This window comes from Chiloscyllium plagiosum, unplaced genomic scaffold (genome assembly GCF_037043375.1).
Source record: "Chiloscyllium plagiosum isolate Xiang-an unplaced genomic scaffold, Cpla_swu_hap1 HiC_scaffold_3, whole genome shotgun sequence".
Taxonomy (NCBI): Eukaryota; Metazoa; Chordata; class Chondrichthyes; order Orectolobiformes; family Hemiscylliidae; genus Chiloscyllium; species Chiloscyllium plagiosum.
This window is the reverse complement of record NW_028270141.1, coordinates 31,193,572-31,209,753: the sequence shown is the minus strand read 5'-3', so window position 1 is coordinate 31,209,753 and position 16,182 is coordinate 31,193,572. Positions and strand designations below refer to the sequence as shown.

Sequence of the window (16,182 nt, the reverse complement as noted above, 5' to 3'; positions counted from 1 at the left end):
CTTGTTCGGGGTTGTTTCATGGGCTGTAACCGTTTGCGTTCTTACAGGTAGGACCTAGTGTGAGGTACCTCGATCCCTGGGTCACTGATCGCCATTGTCATGGTGTTCCTAGAAACTGAGCCCGTGATATATGTCTCAGTAGTCGTTATTACTGTCCGTCTGCCTTTTATTCGTGTGTTCCAGGGATATGTTCCTACCTGGCTTTACTATTACAGAGTGGAAGGGCGCTAGGTGGGGTATAGGGAGGTGGAGTGGGGAAAAAAAAGTCACGTTGGCTGGTTCCTTGCTATTTTCTCATTTCCTAGCAGACATTACTTGCCTCTCCTGTTTACAATGAACACTTTGTTTATAAAGCGCTGGTATTATAACGGGCTCTTTCTGCGGTTTCTCTTGTTCCTTTTTGCTCAGCTGCCGACTAATGCCGATATCACCCAGCCTTAGCAATGTTACGAATCAACTTTTTACTTGCTACATACAAGGTTTGTAAGATTGAGCCGCTGGGCCCCAATCCTCCTCGTCCGGAAGACAATTACTTATTGTCCTATCCTTTAAGCAGTTTTGTTTTCTTGCCACTGTACCCGTGTCCAGTTTTTGCCCATTATCTAATAAGCACACTTAAATCCACACCAGTCTGTTGGCATTAGTTATGCCTAGGCTTTTTATTTTGTTGCGCCAGTCCGTCGGTGTTACATACATAATCCCGCGGGGCACTATGTATGTGTTGGGATTATGCTGTTCCTCTGCGCTCCCGGCACCCCCTCACTCCGATTTTTAAGTTTACCAATGGATATCATTGCTTACAGGATCAACTGAAATGCGCCTGCTCTAACCTAGGTGATAAAATTAAACGGACTCACTCGCTTCGCAGTCGCATTTCGGTGGTCCCAGGCGGAGTACTGTGCTCGCAGCGCCCAACTGTAGGAGTGACCTCGGTCCGAGGCAAGAGTACTCACAGGGCAGCCGGAACAGTGGTCTATTCAAGCAGCGTCGAATATAGTAAGGAGAGAAACTCAAGATCGTCATACAGGACGATCGAGCTCACTCTGCAGACTACCTGGGCAGCACTATTTTTGTACTTTTTACACCAAGATTATTTACGTCTACAAACTGGTACCATGCAATTGATTATATCAAGTCAATCAGTCAATTCACAAATAGTTACATAAAGTCTAAAAATCAATTGACTGGGCAAGTAATTACTTCAAGCTTAATTACAAAATTAATTACTACAACGATATAATTCAATTAACAAGGAATTTTAATTACATCAAATCGCTGTGCATTTGATATCTACGAATGAAATTCAAACATGTGGTGCTCATTCGCTGATATGGTCACTCATTCATCCTTACACTTTGTTCCTGAACATTGTGGTCTGCTAGTTCTGCCCTGCTTACACTGCAGCAATCTTTAGCAATGCAGCGATCCAATCACCTGAAACATTTCATTCCATGACCCCGACCCTCAAGGCAACACCCCACACGCACTTCTGTCTAGCCAGGAGCCCCCCCGCGCCCATTTCTCCGATCACTGCTTCAATGGAGGACCTCTGTCCCACACCTGAGATGAGCCCTAGCAACCAAGTACCCTCATTCCCCTACCACAGAAGGCAAATGTTGAAGATTGCACAAGGTCTGTAGAGGGATGTAGACAGGTTAAGTGTGTGAGCAAAAGTTTGGTTGGTGGAGTATAGTGTGGAGAAATGTGATATGTATGTTGACAGGAAGAATAGAGGAGCTAACTATTATGTAAATGGAGAAATGCAGAACAAAGAGATTTGAGTTCTTGTCCATGAATCACACAAAAAACTAGTATCCAAGTGCAACAGGTAATAGTGAAGGCAATTGGAAGGTTGTCCTTTGTTTCAAAAGAAATGGAGTCCAGAAGCCATAGAGATATACAGCATAGAAACAAACCCTTCGGTCCAACGCGTTTACACCAACCAGATATCCCAACTCAGTCTAGTCCCACCTGCCAACATCCAGCCAGCTGAAATACTGTGTACAGTTTGGGGCCCCTATTCTAATAAGCATCATACTGCCATTGGAAGCAATCCAAAGGCGGTTCACTAGGCTAATACCAGGTATGGAAGGACTGTCTCATGAGTGTTTGTTGGAAATCAGAATAATGAAAGTTAACCTTATTGAAATATAAAAGATTTTTAGAGGATTTAACAGGGTGGACGCAGAAATATTGTTTCCCCTTTTTGGAGGATCTCAGAATAAGGATTGCACATGTAAGTCATAGAAAAGGAGGAACTTCTGAGGGTTGTGAATTTGTTACTGCAGATGGCTGTTGAGGCTGGGTTATTGAAGCTATTCAAGGCTGAGGCAGATGAACTTGTAGTAAGTCAGAGAATCAAGGTTTATGAGGAAAAGGCAGGAAAATTGAGTTCAAGATTATTAGATCAGCCATGATTTCATTGAATGCCAGAACAGACTCAATGCGTTGAAATAGCTTACTTGGGTTGTTGGTTGTGTGATAAGGATTAACAGACTCCAATTCCTATGTTCTTTCTGATCACTTTTAGAAAGATGCAAGATGTTAATTATCTAACAAAGAAAACGTCGCTTGCCACCAACAAGGAGGGACTACACAGAATTATTACTTAATCTGTGAAGGAGTTGCATATTTTGGTCATGTAGCTGTTTAGTAAAATGAATGCGCAATGACATTCCAGCTATCCGTGATTCCATGTTATTTCATTGGAAGTACTGTAGAATAAATATTTATTTGACTGTTTTGCTTTTTTTTTCTCCTCTCTGCTTTCCCTTATTTTTCCTTTTGATTATCGACTGGCCATGGTCCCTTTAAAACTGTTGCTCGAAGCTCACGCGTAGTAGACAAACTAATGAGCCCCATTTTCTCAGCCTTCACTCGGCTTCATAATCCCTTGGTGCGATAAAAAAAAATCTATTTGGCTGCAGACGATTTTGTGATTCTGCACTCCTGACTGAGCGAGAAAATTCACAGACAAAAAATTAAAAGTAAAGTGAGACAAACTGGAGGCATACAAATAACAAAACAACCAAAAACAAATGATCATTTTTCTATTAGTACCTTTCCCACCTCATAAAGGGAAAATCTTGTTCATTGGAAGTTCCACACTGAGCTCTGACACTTTACATTATTTCAATTCACTGAAGGGGGCACTGGGTCTGCGAGCAGGATGCAGACTGATAACATTGGGACCCTTAGTTGTTGTGAAAAGACTCCCTATGAAGAGCACCGAAGAAGTTGTATCTTGCAGGATGCCTATGCAAAAAAAAGTTGACTTCAGCGGATCGTCCACTCGCAAAGCCCCGCCCCGAAAAAGCTCGCGCAACCCGATGTAGCCACGCCCCCTTAGCCGCCCCAAGCAGGTCTCGCCCCGACGCGACCTGCCTAGGTCCCGCCCATGTCGCCGCAAGCCCCGTCCCATGACGTAGGCCCCGCCCCCTTCCAACTGCACGGTTTCTAGCCGTTGGCAGGACGTTCTTTTCCCGGCGATCCTCGCGGCCCGCTCATTTCCCCGCCATGTTTAAATTTCAATGGCAGCGCAGCAGCAGCAGGTTAGTCGGTTAGTAGAAGGTGGATAATGTGTCTTTTGTGATTCTTTCCCCTTCCCCCTCGCATCCGCTTGATGAGACTGGCGTTTGTGTCGTTGGGGTGGTCGTCCCGGTTGCTCCTTCATTCCCGTTTTGGGGTCTGGGAGCAAGTTTCGGCAGATGTTGGGGGCTGGTCTGACAGGTAGTGGCTGAAGTTCGGCCCTGAGTCCCAAAGGAAGTTGCATAACATTGGTGGACTTCGCTTGGAAAAGTGAATCCCCACGGGAGCTGGCAATCGAAGCATAAAATAATAAAATGTCGCAAATGCCCAGCGTGACAAGGGCAGCAGCGGGGGGGAGGGAGAGAGAGAAAACAGGAAAATAACGTTATAAAAGCAGAAAACTTAGCAGGTTCAGTAGCGGTTGTGGAGAGAGAAACATGTCCACTCAAACCGGACCCGAGAACATCCTTTCGAATCAAAGTGGGCTGGAGCACATGGTAATTTACTAAGCCACGGATGGTGAGAATGGCCAGTGCAAAAGTTAAAGGAAGTGATCTTTGCTAACCACCCCCCCCCCCCCCCCCCAAAGAAGACTCACTGATTCTTCGGGGTGGGGGTATTATTTGTAGGTTGTGGATGACTTTAGGTTGAAGGTTGTATAGTGTACGAAGCAGAACACTTGTCAACAGCCAGTGCAGGACATTATTTCATTTCTCTATTTCAAGTGATTGGTGCATTTCTGATACCTCATGACAGCAACTTTATCTTGACAATGAAATAAGGTGTAAGAAAGGATTAGGGGAGTAGTAGAAAGAGATATAACAGTGATCTTAAAAATGGTTAGGGATAATTAGGAATAATGCTATCAATTCATTATTTTGAATTTAAAAATTAAAGATTTACCTGACTTAGCCAAGCGATTTTGGTCTGTTAATCAGCAAAAGTTCACTTTGTTGTAGAATAAAACAGCTTGTAATTGCGACCAACCATTGCGATGTTCGAGGTTCTGTGTCTAGAGGCGTTTTGAGCAGGTCAGTCTGTCCTGAAAATGTTTTGTGAAATGAATAAGCTTCAGCCTCTTTTTTTATTATTGTTTTGTTGGTGATCTTCAACACAACTTTGCATCTTGGGGTAATTATAAGAATCTCTTTTGCACTTCCTGAATTTATTTGGTTAACACAAATGTGGATCATTTCCTTGAAGTTGGGAGCTAGAGTATTGCAGGGAGGTGTAGGATTTGTTGGGAGTTTTGTCTGATGACTGGCCTTTGTGGCCTTGTTACCATGGGACTTTGGGGCCCATGTCCACCCTACCTCTTGCAAAAATGCCATCCCGTATTCCCAATTCCTCCGATTCCACCAGATCTGCTCCCAGGAGGACCAGTTCCACCACAGAACACACCAGATGGCCTCCTTCTTTAGAGACCGCAATTTCCCTTCCCACGTGGTTAAAGATGCCCTCCAACGCATCTCGTCTACATCCCGCACCTCCGCCCTCAGACCCCACCCCTCCAACTGTAACAAGGACGGAATGCCCCGGTGCTCACCTTCCACCCTACCAACCTTCGCATAAACCAAATCAACCACCGACATTTCTGCCACCTCCAAACAGATCCCACCACCAGGGATATATTTCCCTCCCCACCCCTTTCCGCCTTCCGCAAAGACCATTCCCTCCGTGACTATCTGGTCAGGTCCACGCTCCCCTACAACCCACCCTCCCATCCTGGCACTTTCCCCTGCCACCGCAGGAACTGTAAAACCTGCGCCCACACCACCTCCCTCACCTCTATCCAAGGCCCTAAAGGAGCCTTCCACATCCATCAAAGTTTTACTTGCACATCCACTAATATCATTTATTGTATCCATTGCTCCCGATGCGGTCTCCTCTACGTTGGGGAGACTGGGCGCCTCCTAGCAGAGCGCTGTAGGGAACATCTCCGGGACACCCGCACCAATCAACCACACCGCCCCGTGGCCCAACATTTCAACTCCCCCCTCCCACTCTGCCGAGGACGTGGAGATCCTGGGCCTCCTTCACCGCCGCTCCCTCGCCACCAGACACCTGGAGGAAGAACGCCTCATCTCCGCCTCGGAACACTTCAACCCAAGGGCATCAATGTGGACTTCAACAGTTTCCTCATTTCCCCTTCCCCCACCTCACCCTAGTTCTAAACTTCCAGCTCGGCACTGTCCCCATGACTTGTCCGGACTTGTCCTATCTGCCTATCTCCTTTTCCATCTATCCACTCCACCCTCTCCTCCCTGACCTATCACCTTCATCTCCTCCCCCACTGACCTATTGTACTCTATGCTACTTTCTCCCCACCCCCACCCTCCTCTAGCTTATCTCTCCACGCTCCAGGTTCACTGCCTTTATTCCTGATGAAGGGCGTTTGCCGAAACGCCGATTTCAAAGCTCCTTGGATGATGCCTGAACTGCTGTGCTCTTCCAGCACCACTAATCCAGAATCTGGTTTCCAGCATCTGCAGTCACTGTTTTTACCTCATCTGTTGAAATGCCCATTGCGGGTTTAAAAGCTAAATATAGGGTGAGGTGGATGTTTTTGCTATTGCAGACTAAGTGTCTCGAATACTTAGCGAGAGGGAAGAATTGAGTTTTGTGGAGGGGATTAAAGATCTGTTTCTTTGGAAGCTATGAGACAGTATACTTGTGAATACATGCCCTCTAGGTAAAGAAACGGGACCTGCAGTTATTAGTGAATTTTGAGATTTATAGCTCAGGTTGAGGTTCTGGATGTAAATTTGCTCGCTGAGTTGGAATGTTCGTTTTCACATGTTTTGTCACCATATTAGTTAACATCATCAGCGAGCCTGTGGTGAAGCGCTGGTGTTATGCCCTGCTTTTTATTTGTGTTTAGGTTTCCTTGGGTTGGTGATGTCATTTACGGTTCTTTTTTTTCCAGAGTAGGGTAGGTGGGGTCCAAATCAATGCGTATTTTAATAATGTTCCAGTTGGAGTGCCATGCTTCTAGGAATTCTCGTGCATAACTCTGTTTGGCTTGTCCTAGGATGGATGTGTTGTCCCAGTCAAAGTTGTGTCCTTCCTCATCTGTATGTAAGGAAACTAGTGTCTTTTTGTGGCTGGTTGATGTATAGTATCGGGTAGTTAGCTTTCTGCCTGTTTTGCCAATGTAGTGTTTGCTACAGTTTTTGCCATGTATTTTGTTGATGACATTAGCTTTGCTTGTTGTCTGTAAAGGGTCTTTTAAGTTCATTAGCTGCTGTTTCAATGTGTTGGTGGGTTTGTGGGCTACAATGATGCCAAGAGATTTTTAAAGTCACTGCAAGATTTTTCCTCATACAGCTGAGATGTGGACTTGTCAGGGTGAACCTTGTGGTTGAAAGTGTTTCAGAAATCGTTGGAAAGCTGAGGAACAAGGTGTTTTGACGCTGGATTTTTGCAGTTCAGCAACGTAAAGAGAAATGAGCATATTGGAAACAAGTTTGGCATTCAAGCATTAATAAGGGAATTCTTCTGTAGTTTAGTGTGTTAGTTGCTTGCCAGGTAATATTTAGTTAATGTTGGTTTTAGTTTCATGAAGTGAAAGGTAGGTAAATGTACCCTGACTAACCTTGATCAGTTTGCAGTGGCCTTTTTTAACTTGGGCATGTTATATGGTGAGACAGTCAAATGGGACAAAAGTCAGGGCGAGGTCCAACTTTACTGAATATTATATCGAGGAAAAAATAATCAGAATCTAGCATTGTACTTTCATTAAACTACAGGTGGCTCTTGTATAAAGTGTGTTTTGGCAGTGACTTGGCTATAACGTTGCTGAATTAGGGAATGGTATTTTTGAGAACACTTAACTTTGTTTGCAATAGTGTGATTCCAGCGGCGATCATTTTGTATGCTTTGTTCTGTGCATGTGCTGATGTCTGTGAAGTCTTTATGCCATCCTGTGCATTCGCCAATGTCAGCTCCCAAAAGAGCATGTGCGAAGTACGGTACAAACGTTGAGCAGCTTCATCTCAAAAATTAAACTAATGAATGTTCATTGTCCTCCCTCTGAGACTAGAATATTCCTGGATAAGCCCTGTATAATTCCTGCAGGACTGCAATATGCTTGTACATACCATTTTGGATCTGGGGTGGGGCGGGGGCAGCTGGGGAGAAGGTCGCAAAGAGTACAATAGGTGAATGGGGGTGGGGGTGGAGCGGATAGGTGGGAAGGGAGATTGGCAGGTAGGACAGGTCATGAGGACAGTGCTGAGCTGGAAGGTTGGAACTGGGGTAAGGTGGGGGGAAAGGAAATGAGGACACTGGTGAAGTCCACATTGATGCCCTGGAGTTGAAGTGTTCCAAGGCAGAGGATGAGGCGTTCTTTCTCCAGGTGTCCGATGGTGAGGGAGTGGCAGTGGAGAAGGCCCAGAACCTGCATTTCCTTGGCAGAGTGAGGGGTGGGTTGAAATGGTGGGCCACGGGGCGTTGGGGTTGATTGGTGCGGGTGTCCCAGAGATGTTCCCTGAAGCGCTCTGTGAGGAGGCGTCCAGTCTCCCCAATGTAGAGGAGACTGCATCGGGAGCAATGGATGCAATAAATGACATTGTAGGTGAAACTTTGATGGATGTGGAAGGCTCCTTTGGGGCCTTGGATGGAGGTGAGGGAGAAGATGTGGGCGCAGGTATTGCAATTTATGCGGTGGCAGGGGAAGGTCCCAGGACGGGAGGGTGGTTTGGTGGGGCACGTGGACCTGACCAGGTAGTCACAAAGGGGAATGGTTTTTGAGGAAAGGGATGGGGAGGGAAATATATCCCTGGTGGTGGGGTCCATTTGGAGGTGGTGGAAATGTCGGCGGATGATACGGTTAATGCGAAGGTTGGTAGGGTGGAAAATGAGGACCGGGGTGTTCTGTCCTTGTTACGGTTGGAGGGGTGGAGTTTGAGAACGGAGGTGCGGGATGTGGATGAGATGCAATGGTGGGCATCTCCAGCCACGTGAGAAGGGAAATTGCGATCTCTAAAGAAGGGGGCCATCTGGTGTGTTCTGTGGTGGAACTGGTCCTCCTAGGAGCAGATACGGCGGAGGCGGAGGAATTGGGAATACAGGATGGCATTTTAGCAGGAGGTAGGGTGGGAAGAGGTGTAATCCAGGAAGCTGTGGGAGTCGGTGGGTTTGTAAAAAATGTCAGTGTCAAGTCAGTCGTCATTAATGGAGATGGAGAGGTCCAGGAATGGGAGGGAGGAGTTGGAGATGGTCCAGGTGAATTAAGGTCGGAGTGGAATGTGTTGGTGAAGTTGATGAACTGCTCAGCCTCCTTGTGGGAGCATGAGGTGGTGCCGATGCAGTCATCAATGTAGCAGAGGAAGAGGTGGAGAATGGTACCGGTGTAACTACAGAAGATGGACTGTTCTACGTAGCCGACAAAGAGACAAGCGTAGCTGTGGCCCATGCGGGTGTCCATGGCTACCCCTTTGGTCTGGAGGCAGTGGAAGGATTCGAAGGAGAAATTGTTAAGGGTGAGGACCAGTTCAGCCAAATGAATGAGTGTGTCAGTGGAAGGGTACTGTTGGGGACGTCAGGAGAGGAAGAAATGGAGGGCTTGGAGGTCCTGGTCATGGCGGATGGAGTTGTAGAGGGATTGGATATCCACGGTGAAGATGAGGCGTTGGGGGCCAGGGAAATGGAAGTCTTGGAGGAGGTAGAGGGCGTGGGAGGTGTCTCGAACGTATGTGGGGAGTTCCTGGACTCCTTGCTACCTTCTCCCCAGCCTGGAGGCTTTCTGCCTCTACTCCTGATGAAGGGTTTTTGCCCGAAACGTCGATTTTCCTGCTTCTCGGATGCTGTGCTTTTCCAGCGCCACTCTGATCTAAACTCTGGTTTCCAGCATCTGCATTCTCACTTTTGCCTTGTATGTACCATTTGCCTTTCTAATTTTTTCTTGTACCTACATTTCACAGAATCTACTCATAGATTATATCTCTCCATTTTTGCTAAAATAATGATAGTGACAAGAATGTTAGCAAGAAGAATCCTGGTGAGAAAATTGTGGGTAATGAATGCAAAAAAAAAGCTATTGCAGGGAAGCTAGATGCTATAAAGCATTTTGAGCGCAAGGAGAGAACATGTGATGCAGCTTGTCTAACAGGAATGAGGGAGTCTACCTTACACACCATTAGAGGCAACGCTGAAAAGACTTAAGCAAGCTGTATTGCTGGAATAAGTCTGCGTGCCAGCAAATCTGAGAGGTCACGGCCAAAGGAACTTGAGATAAAGGGGCTTCTATGTATTTGGATAGAAGATCAAACAAAAAAGTGACTTGGGACAACCTTTCTCACCCATAAAAGAGAAAACCTGATCCATTTATGAAGATCTAAAGAAACATGCTCAAACTCCTGCCAATATGCCTGCCCTTATGCTAGCAGTGGGTGGTTTGCTGATTTTAGGAGCCACTATGCATTCCATAACACAAAGTTAATTGGTGAATCTACCTGTGGCGATGAGGAGCATGCGCTAGCATTTTATCCCATCGTTTTAAAAAAAAATTGGCAAAGAAGGCTACACCTTAGTTCAAATCTTCAATTTGGATGAGACAGGTTTATACCGGAAGCGAATGCCAGCAAGAACCTACATTTCTAAGAATGAAGCATGTACTCCAGGTTTTAAGGTGGTAAAGGATCATGTGACTGCTGCTGGGTGCCATTGCCAATGGCAATTTAAAGCTTAAGCCGTTGGTGGTGTACCACTCTGCCCTTCTGCAAGCCTTGCAGGGTTACTTTGAGTCTACGGTAGGCATCTACTTCAGGTCAAGCAAAAAGGGTTGGATGACAGGGCCAATTTTTTTCTGACCTTATTGTTGATATTTTGGAAAATGTTTTGAGACAGTATAGCCAAGCAAAAAAAATCTGGATTTCAAGGCTCTCCTCATCCTAGATAATGTGCCAAGCCATCCTGCCACCATTGGTAAGCTTTCTGAAAACATCAGTGTTTCTCTCATTTAACCCACGGACCAGGATGCAACACAAGCTTTTAAAACTTATTTTTTAAGTCGTATATTCAAGAGGCTAAATGTAGTTTCTGACAGGGAAAATAAGGACCGTGTTCTTCAATTTTGGAAGAGCTTTAACATCAAGAATGCTATTGACGTTATTGTGGAGGCTTGTGGTGATGTCATTAAGGACTACCTGCATGCAGTTTGGCGACAGCTTCTCCTGGATTTTGTTTTCAGGATTTTAAAGAATGCGAACTGTCAGACAAGCTCGCAAAAATCAAAGAACATTGTGTTGTCCTTGCAAAGCAGGTTGGCTTTGAAGAAGTGGAAAGTGACGATCTTGAAGAGCTGCTTGAATTCCACTGTGAAGACTCCTCTACAGCTGATCTACATCAGCTTGTCGCTGAAGTGGAAGCTGGAGATGAAAAAGATGAAGTCCAGGATGCAGCACCACAAGAGCTTTCCACTTCTCTTTTGTCTTCTATCCTGAGGGAAATTGAAAGGCAGTTGCAGCTGCTAGAGGACAATGATTACAATGCAGAACGCAGCAGGGTAGCAGTTCATTCAACAAGATATCCTATGACACCCTATGAACAGTTTCTTCAAGACAGAGGAAAAAACAACAAAGCAGCAAAATCTGGATGTCTTTTTTATTTAAACCAACCCCCAAGAACCAGTCAGAAGACAATCAACCACTGCCACCCACTTCTGCAACTACAACTGCACCCAAAGGTGATGGTGATCATGACCCTGCTATAACAATATTTTTTCTTTGTAGTCGGTTCTACGATAGCGTGGTAGTTATGTTCATGCGCAATCCCTTGTTGTAAGAAAATCGCATAATCATAGCACTATTTAAATTAATGGGGTCAGGATTGCGTCATAACCAACACATGCTTTAAAATTTTGCATATGGAAACAGTGTATCCAATTCTCCAATCGTGTTTTAGCAAATTCACATTAACGAAACATGCGTTATTGCAAAAGGACCTGTAATGTGTTAAATTTACTTTTGTTTTGTTAATTTAGATTGTGCTGTACTTTATTTTTGGGTGATTTTTGAGTGATCATGAGTGATTTTTTTTTTTGCTGGTCTGCCCCAACCACACTTTTCCCATAGGTCACATTATTTCTATTAAGCAATTTTCTATTAAATGCGGTTTTGCTGGAGCCCAACTACAGTGTTATAGGAAAACTACCTGTGGTAGTAGGTGCAGTCAGGGCATTCAAGATTACTTAAATAGAAATAACATGCATGTTATGGAGTAGGCAATAAGTCATGATACTCATTTAGAGAGCCACTGTAAATATAATGAATTGAATGGCCTCCATCTGTACTGTAATAGTGCTGTGAATTCTGAAGTTGTGTAATTTGAGAGATTTGGAAGTGTTGAGAAATATTTTTAGCTTTTTCTCCAAATATATAAAATTAGAATGCTGTACATTATCTGAACTTACATGTGTCTAAATTAGTTCTGCCCACGAATCCTATTCTGAAAGATACTGCAACAAAATGATAAACTCCTGAGTGGTCCACCCCAACTCTTAGAGTCATAGAGATGTACAGCATGGAAACAGACCCTTCGGTCCACCCTGTCCATGCTGACCAGATGTCCAAACCCAATCTGGTCCCATCTACCAGCACCTGGCCCATATCCCTCCAAACCCTTCCTATTCATACACCCAGCCAAATGCCTTTTAAATGTTGCGATTGTACCAGCCTCCACCACTTCCTCTGGCAGCTCATTCCATACACATAACACCCTCTGCATGAAAACGTTGTCCTTTAGGTCTCTTTTATATCTTTCCCCTCTCACCCTAAACCTATGCCCTCTCTTTCTGGACTCCCCCACCCCAGTGAAAATACTTTGTCTATTTATCCTATCCATGCCCCCCATAATTTTGTAAACCTCTGTAAGGTTACCCCTCAGCCTCCGATGCTCCAGGGAAAACAGCCCCAGCCTGTTCAGCCTCTCCCCATAGCTCAAATCCTCCAACCCTGGCAACATCCTTGTAAGTCTTTTCTGAACCCTTTCAAGTTTCACAACATCTTTCCGATAGGAAGGAGACCAGAATTGCACGCAATATTCCAACAGTGTCCTAACCGATGTCCTGTACAGTCGCAACATGACCTCCCACCTCCTGTACTCCATACTCTGGCCGATAAAGAAAAGCATACCAAACGCCGCCTTCACTATCCTATCTACCTGCGACTCCACTTTCAAGGAGCTATGAACCTGGACTCCAAGGTCTCTTTGTTCAGCAACACTCCTGAGGACCTTACCATTAAGTGTATAAGTCCTGCTAAGATTTGCTTTCCCAAAGTGTAGCACCTCGCATTTATCTGAATTAAACTCCATCTGCCATATCCTTTTCCACAGTAAATACTGATGCAAAATACTCATTTAGTATCTCCCCCATTTTCTGCGGCTCCACACAAAGGCCGCCTTGCTGATCTTTGAGGGGCCCTATTCTCTCCCTAGTTACGCTTTTAGAACATAGAACATTACAGCGCAGTACAGGCCCTTCGGCCCTCGATATTGTGCCGACCTGTCATACCAATCTGAAGCCCATCTAATCTACACTATTCCATGAATGTCCATATGTTTGTCCAATGACGACTTAAATGTACTTAAAGTTGGTGAATCTACTACCGTTGAAGGCAAAACATTCCATACCCTTACTACTCCCTGAGTAAAGAAACTACCTCTGACATCTGTCCTATATCTATCACCCCTCACTTTAAAGTTGTGTCCCCTCGTGCTTGCCGTCACCATTCTTGGAAAAAGGCTCTCCCTGTCCACCCTATCTAACCCTCTGATTATTTTATATCTCTATTAAGTCACCTCTCAACCTTCTTCTCTCCAATGAAAACAGCCTCAAGTCCCTCAGCCTTTCCTCGTAAGACCTTCCCTCCATACCAGGCAACATCTAGTAAATCTCCTCTGCACCCTTTCCTTCTTATAATGCGGTACACAATGCTCCAAGTGCAGCCGCACCAGAGTTTTGTACAGCTGTAGCATAACCTCATTGTTCCGGAACTCGATCCCTCTATTAATGAAAGCTAAAACACTGTATGCCGCCTTAACAACCCTGTCAACCTGGGTGGCAACTTTCAAGGATCTGTGTACCTGGATACTGAGATCTCTCTGCTTATCTACGCTACCAAGAATCTTACCATTAGCCCAGTACTTTGCATTCCGGTTACTCCGACCAAAGTGAATTACCTCACACTTGTCCGCATTAAACTCCATTTGCCATCTCTCAGCCCAGCTCTGCATCTTATCTATGTCTCTCTATAACCTATAACATCCTTCGTCACTATCCACAACTCCACTGACCTTAGTGTCGTCTGCAAATTTACTAACCCATCCTTCCACGCCCTCATCCAGGTAGTTTATAAAAATGACGAACAACAGTGGACCCAACACCGGCCCTTGCGGTACACCACTGGTAACTGGACTCCAGGATGAACATTTCCCATCAACTACCACCCTCTGTTTTCTTTCAGCAAGCTAATTACTGATCCAAACTGCTATATTTCCCACAATCCCATTCCTCCGCATTTTGTACAATAGCCTACTGTGGGAACCTTATCAAATGCCTTGCTGAAATCCATATACACCACATCAACCAGTTTACTCTCATCTACCTGTTTGGTCACCTTCTCAACTCAATAAGGTTTGTGAGGCAAGACCTAACCTTCACAAAACCGTGCTGACTATCCCTAATCAAATTATTCTTTTCTAGATTATAAGAAATAGGATCTATAACCTTTTCTAACACTTTACCAACAACTGAAGTAGGGCTCACTGGTCTATAATTACCTGGGTTGTCTCTACTCCCCTTCTTGAACAGGGGAACCACATTTGCTATCCTCCAGTTGTCTGGCGCTATTCCTGTAGACAATGGCGATTTAAAGATCAATGCCAAAGGCTCGGCAATCTCCTCCCTGGCTTCCCAGAGGATCCTAGGATAAATCCCATCCGGCCCAGGGGACTTATCTATTTTCACACTCTGCAGGATTTCTAAATACCTCCTCCTTGTGAACCTCAATCACACCTAGTCTAGTAGCCTGTATCTCAGTAATCTCCTCAACAACATTGTCGTTTTCTAGATGGTGGCTCAGTGGTTAGCCACCTTTCGTTTGTCCTTAACGTATTTGTAAAAACTCTTTGGATTCTCCTTAATTCTATTTGCCAAAGCTATCTCATGTCCCCGTTTTGTCCTCCTGATTTCCGTCTTAAGTATACTCCTACTTCCTTTATACTCTTCTAAGGATTCACTCGATCTATCCTGTTCTATACCTTACATATGCTTCCTTCTTTTTCTTAACCAAACCCTCAACTCTAGTCATCCAGCATTCCTATACCTACCAGCCTTTCCTTTCACCCTGACAGGAATATACTTTCTCTGGATTCTCATTAACTCATTTCTGAAGGCTTCCCATTTTCCAGCTGTCCCTTTACCTGCGAACATCTGCCCCCAATCAGCTTTCGAAAGTTCTTGCCTAATACTATCAAAATTGGCCTTTCTCCAATTTAGAACTTCAACTTTTAGATCTGGTCTATCCTTTTCCATCATTATTTTAAATTTAATAGAATTATGGTCGCTGGCCCCAAAGTGCTCCTCCACCGACACCTCAGTCACCTGCCCTGGCCTTATTTACCAAGAGTAGGTCAAGTTTTGCACCTTCTTTAATAGGTACATCCACATACTGAATCAGAAAATTGTCTTGTACGCACTTACCAAATTCCTCTCCATCTAAACCTCAAACGCTTTGCTTGCAACAGCAATGCTTCTCAAACTTTTCCTGTTGTGTCTCCAAATAAAGGCTGAAAAGATTTTGAGACTCTGAAGTGAGAACTGGCAGGCAAAGGACCTAATGAGAGCAGGCATTTATCTGTTAGAACAGGAGTGCAGTTGTTATAGCGTGCATAGACCTCCGTGTGGCACTTTATGCCTCGGGACTTGCAACTTCACAATGTCCGTTTGCGGCCGCACTTGTGCTCCTGATTCCACTTTGGGAAGCCATGTGCTGGATTTCTAAAACTCGGCCAGTGTTGCATTAATGTATCTTGTAACCTCTATAGTGAAATAATTAATCCTGTCCCAATATTGTATTGATGACTGCAGTAAGTATAGTGATGTTACATTGATCAAGAACATGTAAATTTAAGGGCAACAAACGTGCAACTGTTACATTGTCTCAGCAAAGTCTGACTGTTTACTGACAGTGTCACAAGGTTATTGTGACTTGCACAACTTTGCAAACTACAGACGTAAGTTTGCTTATTGTTGATAAGTTTCAGATTTTAAATTAGTCCTTTTGCATGATTTTATATTTTAGTTGCAATCTCTCCATTTAAGCACTGTCATGTTAGACAATTATATTTTTTTCTGCAATGGTCGTTTTACAATGGGATGCCGGTGGCAAGGTCATCTTTTTATAGTTGATTTTGCATATTGTAAATTTTGTTGCAATGTACCTTACAATCTCTTATTTTTATTTGTATTACGCATCTAACCCCTCAATTATTCAGTTTCAAAAAGTTAATTATCTGAATCTCTATTCTTCCCCAGTGCTGTCTCTGGGTCCTCGTTTGTACTAATGACTTCAACTTCTCAGCTTAAGACCTGTTTTACTTGGATCCTACCAAATTCTGTTTATTATAATTTCCTTTTTTTTCATTATTTTC

At 44.4% G+C, this 16,182-nt stretch overlaps 1 protein-coding gene across 2 annotated transcripts in view; it reads left to right on the top strand.

The window, feature by feature from the left end:
- Positions 1–3,506: 3,506 nt before the first annotated feature.
- The window catches only part of mcph1 (microcephalin 1), a 330,444-nt gene continuing 317,768 nt past the window's right edge, over positions 3,507–16,182 (top strand). Inside the window, exon 1 of one of the 2 annotated variants that reach the window (XM_087978353.1) lies at positions 3,507–3,551. The gene's annotated coding sequence lies outside the window, so the exon portion shown is untranslated. Of the gene's footprint in view, positions 3,552–15,564; positions 15,619–16,182 lie in introns of those variants that run through there. The other variant, XM_043679276.2, reaches the window with a different exon arrangement.